We start from the raw sequence: 19,994 nt of genomic DNA on the forward strand, positions 1-19,994 counted from the left end.
CCATTCGTAAAATTATAGGCGGTGCCAAAGCTTTAAAAGTGCTTTGCTGCAAACGTCCTTTCTTGAAGTGCAAAATGCCTACAGAGCATTTAGTACATACTGGACCATTAAAAATTAATGCATTTCTTTGAAAGCTACAGTGATGTAAATAGTGGAGGTCTTTCCCAGGCTAGTCCATAAAATCTGACTTCACCCACAAGGTGTCTGAAATCCACTTAACTCCCTGACAGTGTCTTTTGAGGGAGATGGTATTTAAACTTCTCATTCAAAGTATGTAACACAGGGATTCCTCACAACTGCTTCACACTATGTGTTAATTGTTTGATAATTTGTCTGTCTTCCCCTCTTGAAGGCAAGAAAGTAGGAACCTGTATTTTATTCATTACTGTACCCTATGGCAATGCCTGATACATTCATATTGAATGAATGAATGAATGAATGAGTGAATGCTGTTCCCAAAGCTGGCGATGCTCCTAGACAGATAAGACCTGCTCTCAGACAGGAAGCCAAACCTCACTTGACCTCCATCAAGGTCAGACACCCACTCATGCCAAGTTCTCCCCGTAACACCTGGTGCTGTCCTAATCACAGGAATGACCACACTGTATTTCACATCCTTCTCATTTCCCTCAAGTATCATTTTTCAAGACGACTCCCACATGCTCAGAGCTACAAATTAGCTTTCTTAGTCCCTCATTCTTAATGTAGAACAGATACAGGCGAACATTAAGGACAAAGACTAAACCAACAGCTAGAAACAACGTGTAGGAAACAAATGGCAGGAAAAGGAAGGAAACAGAATTTTATAAGTAAATGAAGGAACATTGAAGGAACAAAAGAGGGATCTTAGGAATAAAAAAATACCGTCATCAATTATAAGCTAAAAGAGACAGACACAAAAGGGGAAAACCAGAAAGGGAATAGAAGAGAATGAGCAGGATGATCCATAGAATCCATCACCTCAACAACTGGAGTTCCTGAAAGAGAGAGCAGAGCAAAGCGTAGAGAACCACCATCATCAGCAATAAGATCAATGAATTCTTACAGAACAGAAATGAAAATGTGACTTTCCAAATGGAAAGGGTAAGGTTGAAGAAACTGGACTTTCATGAAATTTCAGGACATGAATGACAAACCCCACAAGCTCCCAGAGAGAAAGAGGTAAATCACATTGAAAGGGTGAAGGTTGGGAACAGCTTTGAACTTCTCAATAGCAACACTGAAAGATAGAGGACAATGGAGCAATGTCCTCAAAATTCTGAAGGAATATGAGTTCAAACTTAGAATTCCATATGTAGCAAACTAACCATCAAAAAAGAGTATAAGTAAAAAACTTTAAGACTTGAGCTATTCTAAAAACTGCACCGCCCATGGAATTTCTTCTTAAGAGGATTTCCTTCACCAAAACAAAAGTCTAGATCAGTGGTTCTCAACCTGTGGGTCGCGACCCCTTCGGGGGTCGAACGACCCTTTCACAGGGGTCGCCTAAGACCATCGGAAAACACATATATAGTTACATATTGTTTTTGTGATTAATCACTATGCTTTCATTATGTTCAATTTGTAACAATGAAATTGGGGGTCACCACAACATGAGGAACTGTATTAAAGGGTCGCGGCATTAGGAAGGTTGAGAACCACTGGTCTAGATGGATATGATCCAGGGCACAGAAGCAGGGAATGTGACACAGAGGTGAAGGCACATTCCAGGATGGAGTGAAAGGAGGTTCCGTGTGACTGCGGACACCACATCCAGGCGATAACCAGTCCAAAATGGGGCAGGCTTAAGAGCCAGGCACATTGAAGGCTGTCATGACCGTTCTAATGGTGTCACCGTAAGTTGAACAATTACTGGAGGATGTACTTTACCAAACAAATAAGCTAAAATACGAGATCCCAGGAGCAGCAAATTCAACCCAGAGGGAAGACAAAGGTAATACCAATAATTACAACAAAGAGAAGTAATAAGGGACAAAGCTGATACCAATAATTACAACAACGAGAAGTTTAGGATAAGGAATAGATAATGCAGATAGAAAAAAAAGAATTAAGAAATGTATCTAATAAAAAGAAAAACACCCTGGCCAGTGTTGCTCAGTGATTAGAATGTCAGCCAGCAAACCGAAGGGCTGTAGGTTTGATTCTTGGTCAAGGGCACATACCTGAGTTGCAGGTTCCATCCCTCACCCGGGTCAGGGTGATGTGTGTCTCTCTCACATCAATGTTTCTCTCTCTCTCTTTCTCCTTCCTATTCCTTTCTCTTCCTCCCTCCCTCCATCCCTCTATCCCTCTCTAAAACACTCAATGAACAAATGCCCTTGGGTGAGGAGAGAGAGAGAGAGAGATAGATAGAGAGAGAGAGAGAGAGAGAGAGATAGAGAGAGAGAGAAATTGAAACAGAAGAGTTCCTGATACAGTTGGCTTTGGTAGAAAAAAATTTCACTGAGAAGCTTTGGAAAAGTGTGGAGAGAAATTAGCATAAACACAAAGAAAACCAAGCTGTTAAAAATAAATATTGATATGAGCTATTGGGCTGCACCAGAAACCTGAAGTTGAGAGGCTACCTGTAGGCCTACTCAGCCTGATCTTGGATACATAACTTCTAGAAAGATATTTTAATGTCAAGGCCCCCAGGGAAGAAATTTCTAGAGTACAAAAAAAAGCTAAGTTCAACAAAATCAAGGATGTTTAGACAATAAAATCCACCAGTTGAAGTTTTTTATCAAACTAGAACAAGTGTCCAATCCCTTATGACCCTTTATAGGGTTTGAACCCTAACAAACCTCATACCATGGTATTCATATCTGCCTTTGCACAGACGACTCACTGAAGCAGGGAGGCAGTAAGCAAAAAGAGACATGAAGAACTGAGGTCAACTCAAGGTCATAACTCCAAGTCCCACCATGGTGCACAAGATAGCAGCAGAAAGCACATCAGAGACAAGAGGATACCTCAGAGTAAGGACAAAGGGGTCTCTGCTGTTAGCACGCGACTTCTCCGAAAGGAAGTGGATGCTGTGTGCCCTCTCCCCACAGAGTGAGCGTTGTCTTGAGCAGCCACTATGACCAAGGCTTGGGACCAAAATAGTCTGTTTCTTTGTACCACTGGGCTCAGGGGGTCGCAAAGAGTCATGAGGTATTTCCTAATTAATAGTCATATGCATGTCATCTACACAGTTTTTGTGATACCTGGGACCACCTGTGTTGGAATTTACTTAGACTTTTTGTTTAAACCAGACTACTCTTTAACACTTAATATATTTATTTAAAAGTAGATTTATCACATGGTCATAAATAAAGTCAGTATCGCATTCTCTTTATATTCACATGCCTGTGTCATCCCTTCCCACACAGGGCGTCTGAGGTCTGACTTACGGAACAAATAGGAAAGATGGAGCATGATTTCTAAGGTTAGGTCCTAAGACACATCCTGGTCCCGCCTTGCTCGCTCCTGGCTCCTCACTCTGAGAGGCCTGCAGAGGCCATTCACGCCACCGGTGAAGAGTTCTATATGGCAAGGAGCCAAGGCCTCTTGCCAACAGCCAGGTGATTGGGCCACTGTGGAAGCAGATCCCTGGCCCCAGTCAGACTTCCAGATGAGAGTGGTCCTGGCTGACACTGTGGCTACAACCTACTGAGACTCTGGACCGGAAACATTCACTAAGACTCCTAAATTCCTGGCCCAGGGAAGCTGAGTGTGGCCATGTTTGTGGTTGCTCTAGGCCACTCGTTCTCGGTATATTTTATCACGTGGCTGTAAACAACTCATAGGCTTTCCATAACTAAAGATTGAAAACAAGCCAACTCTGTTCAATTCTCCTTGTAGACTATGCCCTGAAGAAGGCTCTGAGCCTGAGATTTGTTGTCTATTAGTTAAAAGAGAAGATCAGCAAGTATTTGAGCTGATCAAACACAGACTTCTTCTCCTTGAGATCTCCTTTGCTAAAAAATAGATCTGAAAAGTCCTCATCAGAAGAAAAAAACAACAACTCTGTATCATGATGAATGTTAACTAGAGTTATTGTGGTGAACATTTCTCCAAAAAGACTGATCATGTGATTACTCAGAGTAGATAATGGGCGTGTCAGCTTCTCAGAGACTTTTCCCCAGCATATATTTGCATGAAAAAAAAAAAAAAGGCTACAAGAATGCTCATAACTAAGTGGGACAGAAAAGCACATGCAGGTGCATGCTTGCACATGCACACGTGTACACACACACACACACACACAGTTTGATCTGGGGAAAGCGTCTCTTCTACTGAGAGTCTCTTGAGAAGAGGAACTATAGCTGATTCATCCTGTGTTCTCTGAGTTGGAGACTGTGTTTGGAAGAAAGTTGGCACAATCAGGAAGAGCAAAGGGAGTGGGGAAGGGCTGTCTCCCTGCATGGTTCAGTTGTTTAACCTGATCTCATGCACCAGCTAAAGTGCTTTCAGGAACCAGCCATGATTCCACACCTGGGGAGAGGCAAATGGTGACAAGGTCAGGGCACCGTGTCAGAATAACTATAGAGCTGCTAGGCCCAGTTTTAACATCCTTAGTGAGTGACTTTGGCATGTGACTTCTGTCAAAGGAAGATTGGACCAGATGATGCCAGAAGTCCCTTTTTGTTCTTACCATCTTAGTTCCAGGCGGGTGGGACCCAAGCCATACATAATAGTAGTATTTACCAGAGCACCAGAGAACAAATACAGCAACCCGCAGAAAGAAGTTTGCAAACCGCTCTTTGTGCATACTTCAAAATATTTTCATGTGTCTTTGTAAATGTCAAGTGTGTTCATTCAAAATATAAGAAAGAAATTGAGTCACATGCTCCGATGTAAAAAATAAACAGCCTTCCTGACTTATTCATCAAGAGAAGTTCTGGTCATTGCTAAAAATAAAGCCCATAGCCTGAGTCACATCTCAGTCATAATAATTAAATACCAAGCAGCAGAAGCTTGAGGAAGGTGAGGTCTGATATCATTCCAGATGTGCATTTTTCACTGTGTATCAAAGTCACAGAGCTTCTGCACGAGAGCCAACGAGACTCTGTGCCAATCTGAGCATTTTCGTTGACCTATGGAAAGCTACCTGCTGGACCTGGAATTCTGAGAGAACTGAGCTCATTTTCCAGAGCAGCCTAATGTTTTAATGACCCTAAATTGGCTCTAATCTACCTACGAACATATGTGTACTCACAACAACATTTCAGCCTAGTATTATTTTCATAATATGTCCATCTAAGAAGAAGGCAATGAGGTGTTTCCCACTGAGTAGCCTTGTCGTCAATCAGCCAAGCATCTCCTGCTTAACATCCATTTCCGAGGTGAGCAATGCCAGGAGGTCATTTCTTCTATTAGCTCGTTTTAGTGTATGGGGGTGGAAGCCTGGGTGGGGGGAGAATTTCTCTCTCATGAGGTCTTCTGAAAAACCATATTTGAGAATTATATACCAATTTTTAAAAATTAATTTTTGAGTTAACTGTCCTTTCTGTGTTTAGATGGAAATGTAAAACATTCAACTTGGCTAAGTTTAAGGTCAGAGCTTATAAAAGTTAACTCAGTAAATATAAATAATAATAAGCATTAAGGAAATGTTTATTTTCCTTAATGAGAATGTTTCAAAAGAAGGAGAAAAGAGAGGGGAAACAGGAACAAAGATGAATGAAAGAAGAAGGGAATGAGAACAAGAGAGTAAAAGATACACAAAAATAATGAACTGAAGTGATGAAGGAATAAAGAGAAAAATCAGAAAGGAAAAGCAGAAATTGACATGCTTTTCAGCCTTCCCCAATCTTCTCTTTAGCACGTGATGACCTTCACATGACAGCATGTTATGGACAGCCTCGGTGAGATGTCCCTAGGAAGTCGTCCAATCCCAGCCAGCAGCTCCTCCGAGGGGTCTGCTCAATGTCACACAGTCCGTGGCAGAGCCGTGTGTCATGCGCCCCCTCCTCTGTCCACCCAGCCCAATGGGAACTCAGCTTTCGGTGAACTATTGAAGGAGCCCCAAGTGGTTCTTCAGATAATCATGCAATTGATCCATCCTGAGAAATTTTTAAAAACACAATGTTAGTAAGTTAGAGGACAGATGAAATTTTACCAAGAGCTTGCTGTCCCACCCTGCTAGCGTTGCTGTGAACCATCTGTAAATCCTCTTCACCTTCTGTGTGAGGCCAGGCACCTCAGGCCTCGATCCGCTCACTGTCTCAGGGAACACCAGCTTCTCCGCCCTCCCTTCAGGGAAGCCTAGTGCTCAGGGTGACTGTACGAGGACCATGTATTGAAATATCGTTTGCGTTTTCTTTCTCTATATTTTCCTTCCCTTCCACCTCTAGTTGGTGGCCAGCCATGTACTTCCTTCCCTCGGGGACTTTAAGAAGGTGGAAGACCTTGAGCTGCAGGTCTACCTGCCTTTTATAAACTGAAACTTTTCACCAAGATTAAGCTAAGTTGGAAAGGAGAGAGGGAGAAAGGGAGTGCCTTTGAGGCCAGAAAGACGGGAGGAAGGTGATTGGGTCTCCCCTCGAGAGGAAGATGCTCTCGGCTTTCTCCAAGGGCCTGGACTCGAGTGTCTGTGGCCACCCAGGGAGCAGGCAAGGACTCAGAGGGACACCTGTGTGTTACAGAAGGACTCTGGCCGTAGGACCTGAAATGAACTTGGGGCTGGGACATGGGGCATCCTGAAGGTCCAGGAGCCTCTCTACACTTTGGTGCCACATCAGACCAAGTAGCCAAGGCCATGGTGTGCGACTGTGATCTGTGTCCCGCCTGGGTGCCTGGCACAGGGGCAAGCAGTAGCTGAGATGCAGGCTACAGCAACTCGCCCAGCTACACAGCACAGGGCAGGTGCCCCGCCGGCGGGAGGAGGCATCCTTTCCACACGTACACGGAGCTGCCATGGGGCCTGGCAGAGAGCTTCTCAATGGCTATGGATGAGTTTCCATGACTCAATAGGATGGTGGGAGGAGCTTGCAGTCAGATGGAGGAGGTTCAAAGAGAGTAAAGAAGTGGATGGTCACCCTAACCGGTTTGGCTTAGTGGATAGAGCGTTGGCCTATGGACTCAAGGGTCCCAGGTTCGATTCCAGTCAAGGGCATGTACATTGGTTGCGGGCACATACCCAGTGGAGATGTGCAGGAGGCAGCTGATCGGTGTTTCTCTCTCATCCATGTTTCTATCTCTATCCCTATCCCTTCCTCTCTGTAAAAAATCAATAAAATATATTTTTTAAAAAAGAAGCGGATGGTCTGTTGTGGCAGAAACTCATCATCAACATTTAGAGCAGCGGCCAGCCTTTCCCGCACCCCACGCTCCGAATGGCCAGCACCTGCCGCAGCCTGTGTGCAGCTCAGGAGCAGGTCTTCCAGGAGCGCGTCTGGCAGACACGCCACAGAGGACCAGAGCCGCCTCGTTAGCGCTCACGCCCGCAGGAGGGCAGAGGCTCACCAGCTGAGGCTCCACCACTGATGCCAGCAGCTGGGCCGGGGGGAGGGCAGGTCCCACGAGAGCTGCTCTTTGTCACACACGGGCCACTGTGCACCGGGGATGCAGAGCGGATGCCATCCTGCTTCAGGCAGCAAGACCTCTGCTCTGACCCATGCAAATCTCAATTAGCCAGCGCTAGTCAGCTGTGTCCCAGCTCTGTCTCCCTTCAAAACACCGACTGGCGTGAAAGCCACATTCCTTCGAGGCACGGCCCCCACCTCGACGATCTGAGATCTGACGTCCCAGCCCCAGCCCCTCCCAAGGGTGTCTTTAGTTGTTTCTTCTCTTAACGAGCTGTGCCAGCCATGAAGGAAATTCCGCTGCAACCTTATTACTCTTGGCGATCTTTCACTCATTAGCCAGTGAGCCAGGCAAATGTCCTCATTCACAGCAGCTTCCAATTCCCAGGCCCAGCCGGGCTTCAGGATCCCATCAGCCCCCCGCCCACCCTGCTGAGAAAACACAGCCGGGCAAATGCTCAAGAAATAGAAAGGGATGTTAATGTTGTACTAAAGAACAGCGAGCCAGCCTGTGAGGCAATGATAACGCATCCGCGTCCTCACCGGCTCCCCTGACCTCTGTGGAATGAGCAATTAGAGGTGCAGTCACACAATCCCGAGCAAACGCTGGGGATGCACTTGGATTCCCTGGTGGTGAACTCTTCCAAACTGAACGCACGCCGTTTGTGTTGACGTGACTGAATATCTGTTGGGGTTTTGGCAGGATGTCGGGCATGATACAAAACCAAACCGGGATCTCATTGCTGTGGTTCCCTTGTCCTAACAGGACATTGTCCTTGAAGTCACACTCTGTGACCCCTGACAGTCTCAAGGCAAAGAACCAGGACAGCACAGGCATCCCCCACCCCCAGAAGCAGAAGCCGGTGCACCCCGACAGACTACAGCATCCAGAAAGAATTCACTCTAGATGATCTAGGCTAGATCAATCCCAGTTCTCGGGTTCACTTCAGGCTTTTGAGGAGAAAAAAATGCATTTCAAGAAACCCTAATTATGTTCATTACAAACAAATAAAAATAGGATATGAAGAACAAGCGAGTTTTTCCTTTTGCTCCTTAAATCACTGATGTTGCTTCTTATAAAACCACATCAGACAAATGAAATCCCTACGGAATAAGCAGAACTGGAATGACATTAGGCAAATGAAAACAGCAAATGCTAATGCTGAACATTCACACGAGGCCACTTGGCTTCGTTCTCTGGCTCTTTATGGAAAGCAAGGAAACTCCTTCTTTTGTCTTCTCTTTCCTGTGATTAGATGCTGCTAGTTTATTGTGTCAAAAGAAACCTGGTGACAGTCCCCCTGAATGTGGTGCTGGGCTTTAAGCCAGTTTGCCATAGCTAGTCAACCATTTGCCCAGTTAACTCCCTACTGCATGTGGGGCTGGAACCAGAGCACCCAGGACAATGAGAAAGCGAGTGGCAAGTGGGAGGTCTGCCGTAGGTGCTGTAACTGTTCTGTACCCTGTGCGTGGTCCTGGGGTGCCCAGGGTAGGGGTGAGGAGCACCAAGCCAATATGTCACTGCAGTCTGGCCCTATGGAGCGCCCCCTCCTTAGACCAGACGTTACCACAGACTACTCTAGGGAATGGCGCTGCAGCCGAGCAGGCCTGACTCAGCCCTGCCTGCAGAGCGAAGGCCGAGGCCTGAGAGCGAAGCGGGAAGGAGAACTGGGCTGGAACGTGCCTCTGGGTGCAGCACTTCAGGTTTGGCTTTTCCAAATCCTTAGGCCAGTGGGCCAGCAGCAGCAGCAGCTAGGGGCCTGCTGCCCACGCAGGACCTCCGGCCTCATGTCAGCCTGCAAACCAGACTCCCCACTTTTTCAACGTGATTCGTATTCACATTCAAGTTTCGGAAACGCTGGTCTAAACGTGGCTGAATAAAGAGAAACAGTGGCCCTGGGCCTCTAGGGAAGTAAAAGCTTCAGAAAGGGAGCAACCAGGGAACAAATATGCCCAGAGAGTGTCGATGAAAGAGAATGTGGGGAGGCAAAAAGATTCAAAGATAGAATTCACCTGCCTGGCAGCACATCGGTTGCCTTCTCAAATCTGCCACTTCCTTATTTTGGGCGGTTACAGATGGATCACACACCCACCAACATTCATGAACTTTCACTCACCATATCTCAGCAAGAATCCACAGAAACGTCCAGGCCGCCTCCCTCCCTGTAGTCACTTCCCTTTCTGTCTGTAAAGACATTTCACCGACTACAGCTCTCTCCACAGGTCTACAGGTGGCTGCCTAGTGAGAGTGGTGATGGCCCAGCTGGTATGGCTCCGTGGTTAAACATTGACCCATGAACCAAGAGGTCCCCAGTTCAATTCCCGGTCATGGCACCTACCCAGGTTTCGGGCTCAATGCCCAGTAGGAGGCAAGCAGGAGGCAGCTGATAGATGTCTCTCTCTCACCGATGTTTCTCTCTCTCTCTCCCTTCTTGTCTCTCTAAAAATAGAAAATAAAACATAATTTTTTAAGTGGCAGATTGAACTCCCATGCTTATCCCTTCCTTCTTCTGGAAACCTCATTTCATAGAACAAGAGGAATCTTTTAAAGGTTCAAACCACAAAGATGAAATAAGCAACAGAGGACCGTTCAGCATTAACAAAACAATCCCTGAGCTTGGCAAACAGAGAGCAGAGAGAGGGTAACTGATGTAAACGATTGGTGGAAACTCCATTCTATTGCCTTTGGAGGGGGTGGCGATGCAATAGGGGCTGGCGTACCCAGGGGAGTCACAGGAAGGTTGGCAGCACCCCGTGCTGTGGGAGGCAGGGGTGAAGGGGCAGGCTCATATTTGGAATAATTAGACCACAAGTCCTCTCCCCATCCCTTGAAGCCCAGAAAATACACTCAGCCACCAAACCCCTACTGGAGACCAGAGGCCTCTCCTTCAGGAAACTGAACCAAAATGTTCCTGAAACAAGGATCCCAGACACAGTGCAGAGTAGGAATGGGGGGGGGGAGGGGGAGGCTGAGAAAGGAGGTAAATGTGTGTCCTGAGCAGTGGGATCCGCAATGCCCTGTTTGCAGAAAGCAGAGTGTCTCAGGGAAAAGCATCTACAGCATCAGCCAGAGAGCAAGGCTGCAGCATCTCCCCTGCATGGAAGCCCTCCACCCAACAGAGGCATGCAGAGCCCAGTGAGTGGTCGAGGGCCTCACTTTTGTGCAGAAATCGGTTGACCAGAATCACTTGGGTTTGGGGAAAACCACCAACATTAAAGGTAAAAGCCAAAACAATAAATGATTCTTAGAAAACCAAAACTTAGAGGAAACAGAGACAACCCAGGAAGCAAAAGAAAACTTATGAAAAAAACTATTATGCTTACCTCATAGAAGTAAGATTGCCTCCAGGAAACAAGAATAAGAGGGTGTGTGAAAGAAACAAGAGGAACAGCCAGAGATTAAGAAGATATGAAAATTTAAAATTTCAGAGTCAAATTTGTTTTTAATTTTAGAGAAGAATTACAAGGCCAGTTGAGACCATCTTCCATAAAATAGAGCAAACAAAGAGTTAGACAATAGGAGGAGGAAAAACAAAAAAGAAACTGGACATTTAATCCCTCTAATAAATTCAAGAAAAGATGAACAAAGAACACAGTCAGGATAGAATTCTCAAAAAAGAAAAAAAAATAGAGAAAACTTTCCAGAACTGTAGAACACTTTCAGATCATAAAGATCCACCAAGCACACAATACAATGAATGGAGAAAGACACAAACAAGAGACAAAATTAACAAGAAGATCTTAACAGCTAACTGGGAGCCTTCAAAACTCTAAGGGAAAATTATTTCCAACCTAAAATTCTACACTCAGCCAAACTATTAGTCATATATGAAAGAGGAATAAAGATATACTCTGATATATGAGGAAAACCAACATATACCTCCTGGGTTGAGTGGTTTTTTGTTTTTTTGTGTTTTTTTGTTTGTTTGTTTTTTGTTTTTTGTTTGTTTGTTTTTTTTGTTTTGTTTTGTTTTTTGTTTTTTTTTTTTTTTTTTCAGAAAGCTACTGAGGATCTTTCATCAAAATGGAGACATAAATTAAGATGGGGATGATAGAGGATCCGGAAAAATGGTTTCTGACACAGGAGAACAGTGAAAGGAATTCCTAAGATGGCTATGAAGGGAAATACTAGGGCAACTTCAGGCAGCAAGGCCATGAAAAACACAGCACAGAATGGAACAGAAAGTTGGAACACTCCAAGAGAAAAAAAAACAAAAAGCAAAAACAGAAAGAAATATTGGATTATCTGATGCATTTAACACATATTTTTAAAAGTCTTATTGACTCCAATGAAAGCAAAGAGTTGTAAATGGAAAAACTGATATATAACTAGTATATTACAATATTTAGCTCGGCAATAGCAATATCAAGAAGGTCACAAAACTACAGATAATGAATAACCATTTCACTAAAAAGTCCAACAAAATTGTGTTAAGAAGAGAAATGGGGGTGTACATGGGTTTGGGCTGTGGTGGAGGGCAAGAAGGGATGAGTGTAACAGAGTTAAATAATTATCTACCATAGTATATCATACATAACGTCTAAATTAATAACTCAGGAAATGGCCATGTCACCATATATTTAGAAATGCAGAGGAAAAACAATTAAAATAATTGAAAGATTTTGTTTCTGGAGAGTGGTACTGTGAGGTGACTAAGGGACTGCTTTTTTTAAAATAAGTCTTCAACTACTTGAGTTTTTAATATATGAATATAGATATCTTTGATAAAATAAAGATTAACTTAAAGAATGAGAATGAGGAGGAGAGAAAGAAAGAGAAGGTGGAGAAGGAGAAAAGAAGAAGAAGAGGAAGAAGAAGCTTAGAAAAACTTCTGTCCTAAAGAGTAAAGTCTAGTTTTTATGAGATAAATGACAAAATGATCACAAACTTTGATCTGTGCCTTCCAGACGCCCATGGAACAGCACCACAAACAACAGTGTGCATACTTCCCAGGGCCAGCCACTGGACAGATAACTATTCCCATACATGATACTGCAAAGGATTTCTGAACAAAGTGCAAGGTGAACAGGATAAAAGTTTTGCCACCTTCTATAACTGTCTCCCAGGCCCTGTCATTTGAAAGAGCAACGCTGAAGAAGAAAGAGAAGGTCACCATTAGAGTCTCATCCCACCCCACTCATCACCGGTCATGATGATTTTCTGTTGGCTGCACTGACTAAACCCCAGCTGGCTGCTCCTTCTGGGGTAACACGAGGTGTGGTCAAGCTCTCCTCCACTTCCTGAGGAATTCTCCAGTCTTGTCAAGTCTGATGCTGGAGAAGTTCCTCATTGTTTTCTGCATGTGATGATCAGGTTCCCTAGTTTCCAGCATAAATATGGATGTTACCCCGTTCGCAATAATCCTTTAGTCTTTCTCTTACAATTTAGAAGATCTGATAGAAGGCGTGAGTATGTGTTAACATAACTATTCAAAGCTGGAAATGTCATAGATAACTTTCTCCCTTTTCTTTGGGCTTTGGAATGAGACAAAAATGTGTTGCAATCCCGACTTCACCACTTGGTAACCATAGGAAGTCACCTCACTCTTTGCACATTAGTTTCTTCATCTGTAAAAATGGAGACATGATAATACCAGCCTCACAGGTTTTCAGGAGTAAGAGAGATAATATGCATAATATGCTAAGATGCATAAAACACATGGACTACGAAAAAGTATTATAATTAAAACAAAATGAACTGGGTGAAAGAAGGTGAAGAGATTAGCCAAAGAATATATATGCATAACCCATAGACACAGACAACAGTGTGGTGATGGCAGAGGGGAGGGGGGCGAGGGATGGGTGGAGGTGGGCAGAGAGGGGGGCAATGTAGTAGTGTCAACAATAAAAATAAAGTGAAAAAATAAAATAAAATTACATTTCATAAAAAATAAACATCTATCAAGATTTTAACACCCAATGAAATAAAAAAACTTACAATGTTGCCCAATTTTTTCTTATACACAGTATCTCATCTCCATTCAAGCAGATATTCCTACCAGCCTTTATTTCTAGGCTTCTCTGAAAATGTTCTTGTTGAAATGAGCCCCAACGCTTCTTCACGGGCTTAAATGCCTCCCAGCCTGCAGGGTGCACCTTCACTGTGTCCATCTACCTTCGCTGGCCAAAAATGGTGTCTCAGATGGGCCAGAAAATGCCCACTCTGGATTGAAATACCAGCTTCACAGACTCTCCAGCCCACAGTTAAAGGGAAAAGGTTTCCTGAGGGTGGAGATGCCAACTGGAAGGCCAGTGAGTGGCGAAGAAGTGAGAAACCGGAGTGGCCACATGCCCAAGACCTAATGTGGAAATGGAAACAAAAGTGAAAGGCCTTGACCTTTTCACACATCGCGCTTCCACAGGAAGATGGTCCAACAGCCACCTTCACAAAGGACGATGACCACAGTACAGATGTCCCTCAACTTACTCTGGGTTGTGTCCCAATAAACCCATCATAAGTTGAAAATATCGTAAGTATAAAATGCACTCAAAACACCTTACCTATGGGAAATCATAGCTTAGCCTCGCCTGCCTTACACGAATCCAGAACACTTACATTAGCCTAGAGCTTGGCAGAATCATCTAACACAAAGCCTATTTTATAATAAATGAAGTCTTGTAATTTATTGAAAACCATACTGAAAGGGGGAAACAGTGGTTGTGTGGACCAGATAGCACTAGCCAGGGAAAAGATCGAAATTCTAAGTATGGTTTCTGCTGAGATCCTATCACTTTCGCACCACTGCACAGTCAAAAATCATAGGTCAAACCAGCATAAGTTGGGAAGCATCTGTACTAAGAGTGCTTTTATGTAGCACATTCTGATTTTTGGAGCACTCTGTCCTCTCTGCTCTCCTCACAAACACTCTGGGAAGTTTCTTGGACAGGTATGATGTCCATTTCACAGATGAGAACCTAAGGCTGAGAAAGATCAGGTAATTTGCTTCAGTTCTCTTGGTCATTAACACAGCAGGGACTCGAAACGGGAGACCTGGGTGTAAACCCCGTAGCCCTGACACTGCGCCTCCTGAGGCGGGTGTGTGCAGTCTGCTGAAGGGGCCTGGAGGCACTGATGGAAAGCTCGGCTCTGGGACTCCCGGCAGCTTCACAGCCCCTGACACAGGACTGCTCCTGCCGCCTGCTGGGGCAGCTTCCCTCGTGGGAAGGGGAGTGGGAGGGAGAGCGCTGTGCAGAGGGCACCTGGGCAGTGTCCGTGGAGGACACATGGAAGCCGCAAGACACTGTGGCGTGGGCCGAAGCTCCTCCAAAATGCATGAGGATGGACTCAGTCACCTTGTGCCACATGGGACCCATTATCCTAGGAGCCACGTGAGCCGAGTGTTGAGGTTAAAGAACACGTGGAATGATTCTATGGTCCATTGATCCAAACTGGATTATTCAGAAGGGGCCCGGGCTATTAGAGTTCCCCTGTGTTTGGGGATGATACTGACAGAAGGAGCTACAAACTCTAGTCCTCAAATGGCTGATATGGGCTGCTCCAGAGACGAGTGTTCTGTGCAAACCATTTTGGTGATTTTGATAAGTAATCCCCTAGAGCCGTGGTCAGCAACCTGCAGCTCGAGAACCACATGCGGCTCTTTGGCCCCTTGAGAGTGGCTCTTCCTAAGCCTCAGGTGTACCCTAATTAAGTTAATAACAATGTACCTACCTATATTGTTTAAGTTTAAAAAATTTGGCTCTCAAAAGAAATTTCAATCATTGTACTGTTGATACTTGGCTCTGTTAACTAATGAGTTTGCCAACCACTGCCCTAGAGGACTATCAAAATCCCTGTGGTGCTGTGACAGGGCTAATGTCAACACGAGAATCCCTATCATATGCCTTCTCTTCTTCCATTCCTCATTTTGAATCTTCTAGCCTTTGGAACTTATTTTTTTCTGACTAGTTAAAAAAAAAACAAAACACATTATTGCTTCAACAAGTCACAATCCCAGTGAGCTGTGCTAACCCCTGTGGTGTTCTGGTTTGGGTCCTATCAAAGGCCTGCCCCTCTGAGAAGGACAGTTGATTGTTTTGGGAGATAATCTAGTGCAAATGCCCTTGCTCTCAGTGGGCACTGCTGTGCTCGTTTGTTTTCAATCAAAGGACAATTGGAAGAATATGGAAAAGAGGGGGTGTAGTGAGGGTCACAAGAACAGCAAACAGGGAAGCACAGAAAGCATAAGAAACAACACCAGCTGCACAGAGACAGTGGCGGTCTGAGGAAAGGGCTCAACCCTTCTGTGTCTCTGTGAATACAAGTGAATGAACAGTTTAAATTAATTTAATGAGAAAGTGAACGTGAATTGAAAGAAGGAAGCTGAGTAGAGATCTGGGAGGACAGGTACGGGGGGGAAAGAAATAACTCAGGAAAGAAAAGGTTCAAAACTTGACGTTTAAGATGAATCTTTCAAGGGGGCAAGACTGGCTCCAGACAAAGGCCCCTCAATACTATTAAGGAAGAACCTGGGAGAGGATTAGGATTGGGGATTCCCAGGGACTGAGGTGCGTGGAGAAGTCTCCAGGAGCTCTGCCCAGATAACCAAGTCCGCAGCAACCTAACACGTGTGCGAGGGCGACGTCTCCCCCTCGCCCCCATAACTATCTTGCACCCCCTTATTCCCAGATTCCCTCCTATTAAGTACCTCTGACACACACCAAGCCAGCTCCCCGGCTGGCGCAATCTAAAGTAAACAGTGGTGAGGAAGGCCTGATAGTGCTGGTGCTAATCGGGGAGCCTTTCAGGGGCCTGTTACTCGCTATCAGCAGCCACTGAGCGGGAGCCCTGTCCCGCCCAGCTAATCCCTCCCTGGACATTCGGTAGGTTTCCCAAGTAAAAGCTGTACATCTTCGCCATCCCTCCTCCAGACCTCAGCTCATTAGAGCAGTTAGAGATTCGCTGAACATAGAATAACAGATCCTCAGCCACACTCCCACTGCAGGGTCCCCTGCTATCTAACACCAGGCCCCGGGCGGGGGGGGGAGGGGTGCCTCCCTTCTGGGGATTCCAGGACCCAGAGAAGAGATGTCCCATGGAATTCTGGGGCCCTGGGCTTAGACAACATGAAGGAGGGAGGAACCTGCATAACAGACATCCCTAGGGTTCAACAGTGCACCCTTCTTCCCGCTGCAGTGGGCCAAGACAGACATCTTCCCCAGAGGACAAGGAAGAGGTCCTCAGAACTGACTGTGAGCCCTAACCTGTTTGGCTCAGTGGATAGAGCATCAGCCTACAGACTGAAGGGTCCCGGGTTCGACTCCAGGCAAGGGCATGTACCTTGATTGCGGGCACATCCCCAGTTGTGGGTGTGCAGAAGGCAGCTGATCGATGTTTCTCCCTCATTGATGTTTCTAACTCTCTATTCTCTCCTTTCCTCTCAGTAAAAAATCAAAAAACTATCTAAAAAAAACTGGCTGTGAATTTCAAAGTGGGAGGAGACTAACCCTCTCACAGCCATGGCCAGGAGACATGGGGCGCTGGTTTGGTCTCTCTCTTTCCCAGTCGCCCAGGTGGAGAGCCTGGAGCCTAAGTGTCCCTGTGGCTCTCTCCCGGGCCAAAGCCTGCAAACTCTTACGTGTCACATCATACTCCCTCCTGCCCAGAGCCCAGCATCAGTTCACCTCCCAGCTCCCAGCGGGGACTGGAATGAGTGTCGCTGCTGTCTGACTCACATCCCTCCTCCATGTGCCGCCCCCACCCAAGCATCCTTCCTGCGGACGCTTCCTAAGCGTTCTCTCCCTTCTCCGTGGCCTAGAGAGGATGGCCCTTCTTCACCTGCTCCTGACACCTGCACACTTTACTGTGGAGTCTGGGGACTCCATCATCTGGCCCATGTACATCCCCACTGTGCTGCTCACAGCTGCCCTTCAAATGCACGCCACGCTGAGAACCGTCCTCTGCCCTGGCACACACACCAGGCTGCCTGCCCCGTCTCTACCTGGCTTTGCTTCCATCTGGAGCTGTGTGCCCAAGATTTGCTGAGGATTAAAGATTAGAAAGAAAACAGATTAGGGTGTATATTTGGGCAGCCTCGCTACACACAGGACAGCTAAGTGCCCTTTCCCTATTGCCTACTCTAGGCCAGCACATGCATGCATGTCTGCACATGCTCATGCGCACATAACCACACACATATGCCCATATGCATGCTGACCCACACGCGCTCACCCACACGTGCTCACCACACGTACACATGTATACTCACACACAGGTGTTCACACACACACCAGGACAATGGTGCCCAGACTGAAGGCATATTTGCAGACAGTCTAGTGCCACAGCCTGCAGTTGCTGCCGCACAAGGAGGAGCCGGTGTGGGGTGCAGGGTTTATCAGTCTGTTCTGCAGTCTCCTCACTGTGTGCACAGGATGCGCTCGGTGGCTCGGCAGAAGCAAACTGGTAGTTTTGGCCTTGCCTCGGGCCTTTCCCTGGGGTTGAGTTTGCTGGGTCCACTTTTGGCTCATTCCCTATGATGGCACCATTTATACTCGAAGTAAATACGGGAGAATAAGCAGAGGAGGCGTGTGTGGGGGTGACCTTGGCATAGGGAAGCATCTGCAGCATCAGCACTTGGCCCTGGGAAAGCACCGTGGCGGCACACGGGCCGTGGAACAGTGGGACACAGAGCCCCACAGCTGCTGGATGTCAGAACCCATCTGCCCCACCCATTCCTGCACCCGTGAGGCTCTGCCTGTCCAACACTGGACCTGTGGGCAGACCTCCTCCAGTTAGTGGAAACCCTTAAAAGCAAAGCCTGAGTTTTGCTGAAGAAGAAAGAATTTTCAAGACAGCAATGTCAGCTCTACTCTGACTTTCCAGCAGGCCAGCCTGCCCACACATCTCAGTCTTGCCAGTCCCTGCAACTGTAGGAGCCACTTTCTTAACATAAACCACTCTCTTCATTTATATTATCCTAGAGGCCCAGTGTGCATGAAATTGTGCATGGTTAGGGTCCCTAGGCCTAGCCTGGCCTCTATCGGATGGCCTCTGCCACCATGCAATGCTACGTGAAGCTCCCCACCCTGGGACACTCCTTGATGCTCTTGCCCCTCCACTGCTCCACGAAGCTTGCTGCCGCCCCACTGAGCTCATAGCTGGACACTCCACAAAACTCCCCCGCCCTGTGACGTTTTCGAGAAACTCGCTGCGGCCCGGGGTGACTACTCTGCTAAGCTCACAGCCACCCTGCAAAGCAGCCCGCCACTGCCGCTCAACGGTCCCCAGTCCCACCCCGCCACCAGCCCTCTCTCATGGTGAGCGGCTAGGAGGCCGGGAAAGGGGCAGGGGGGACAAGAGGTGCTTCATGCACTTCATGTGACTGGTCACCTGTTCAGTCATGATGGTGCCTAGTTCTTTATATATATTAGGATTATATTATATTAATAAATATAAATTAATATATAAATGTCCATTTATACGCATGTGTGTGTGTGTGTGTGTATTACACACACAATAGGACACATAACCTATTGAGTGTGTGGTTCTGTTCCTCTGGAGAACCCTGACTAACATAGGGAGGGTCATAGTGATAACTACCACCCTTTTCTTTAAAGCTGCTCCATGCCAGGCACTGCGCTAAGTGCTCAGTCAAATCATCTATTCGATTCTCACCACAACCCCATCAAACAAGCATTGTCAATGTTTGCACCTCATAATGTGAAAACCCAGGTCCATAGAGGCTAAGTACTTAGCTAACCAGGAGTGGCTCTTGCCTCTCAGGGGCCAGTGATGCATTATAGAGAGATGTAGACAGAAGTAAGGATCCTTTTACAAGGTAGCTCTTAATAAGGTAACAGATAAGTCTTTGGAAATGTAGGAGGACATTCTGGCTTCTCTGGGTCATACAAGGCTTGCTGCAAGCTGGGCTTTGAAGACTGGACAGGACTTGAACCCATGGACTTTGGGAGTATGGGCGTTCTAGATCAGCACTGTCAAGTGGAGCCATGATGCTGGTCATAGAGCAGGATGGTGCTTCTTAATCCAGAAGGAGAACCGTTACTCAGGGCAAAATAAATGCCAGTGTCTACCACAGGATGACTGCAAATCAGCCCCTGCCTATACCAGGAAGGCCCTTTGACTTCCTTTGCTTGCTAAGGAGAGCCAAGCAGCTTCCACCTACAACCCAAGAACCAGCCCACGTGGGAGGGAAGGATGCGTGCACCACAGGCAGATCAGGGGACAGACAAGCACAGGTGTATGGCCAGTGAGCATCTTCAGATGCCAGCCTAACTTTCTCTGCTAGTTTAGCTGCTTTCTTCTGTAGGCAAACCTCCAAGAACTGGCCAGAATCCACTGTAGAGCAGATGTTCAGGGTGGGGCAAAAGCAGGCTTATAGCTGTTCCTATGGAAAATGATACATCAAATAATAACCATACAAGAATAAACTCTGCATTTCATGTACTCACAATTGTAAACCTAATTTTTCTAAACAGGTTCACCTGTTTAGAGCTAGGATCCCACGTTCAACACCCTAACGCTCACTCAGCCACTTTCCATCTCAGCAT

Source organism: Myotis nattereri (genome assembly GCF_964212035.1).
Source record: "Myotis nattereri genome assembly, chromosome: 16".
Taxonomy (NCBI): domain Eukaryota; kingdom Metazoa; phylum Chordata; class Mammalia; order Chiroptera; family Vespertilionidae; genus Myotis; species Myotis nattereri.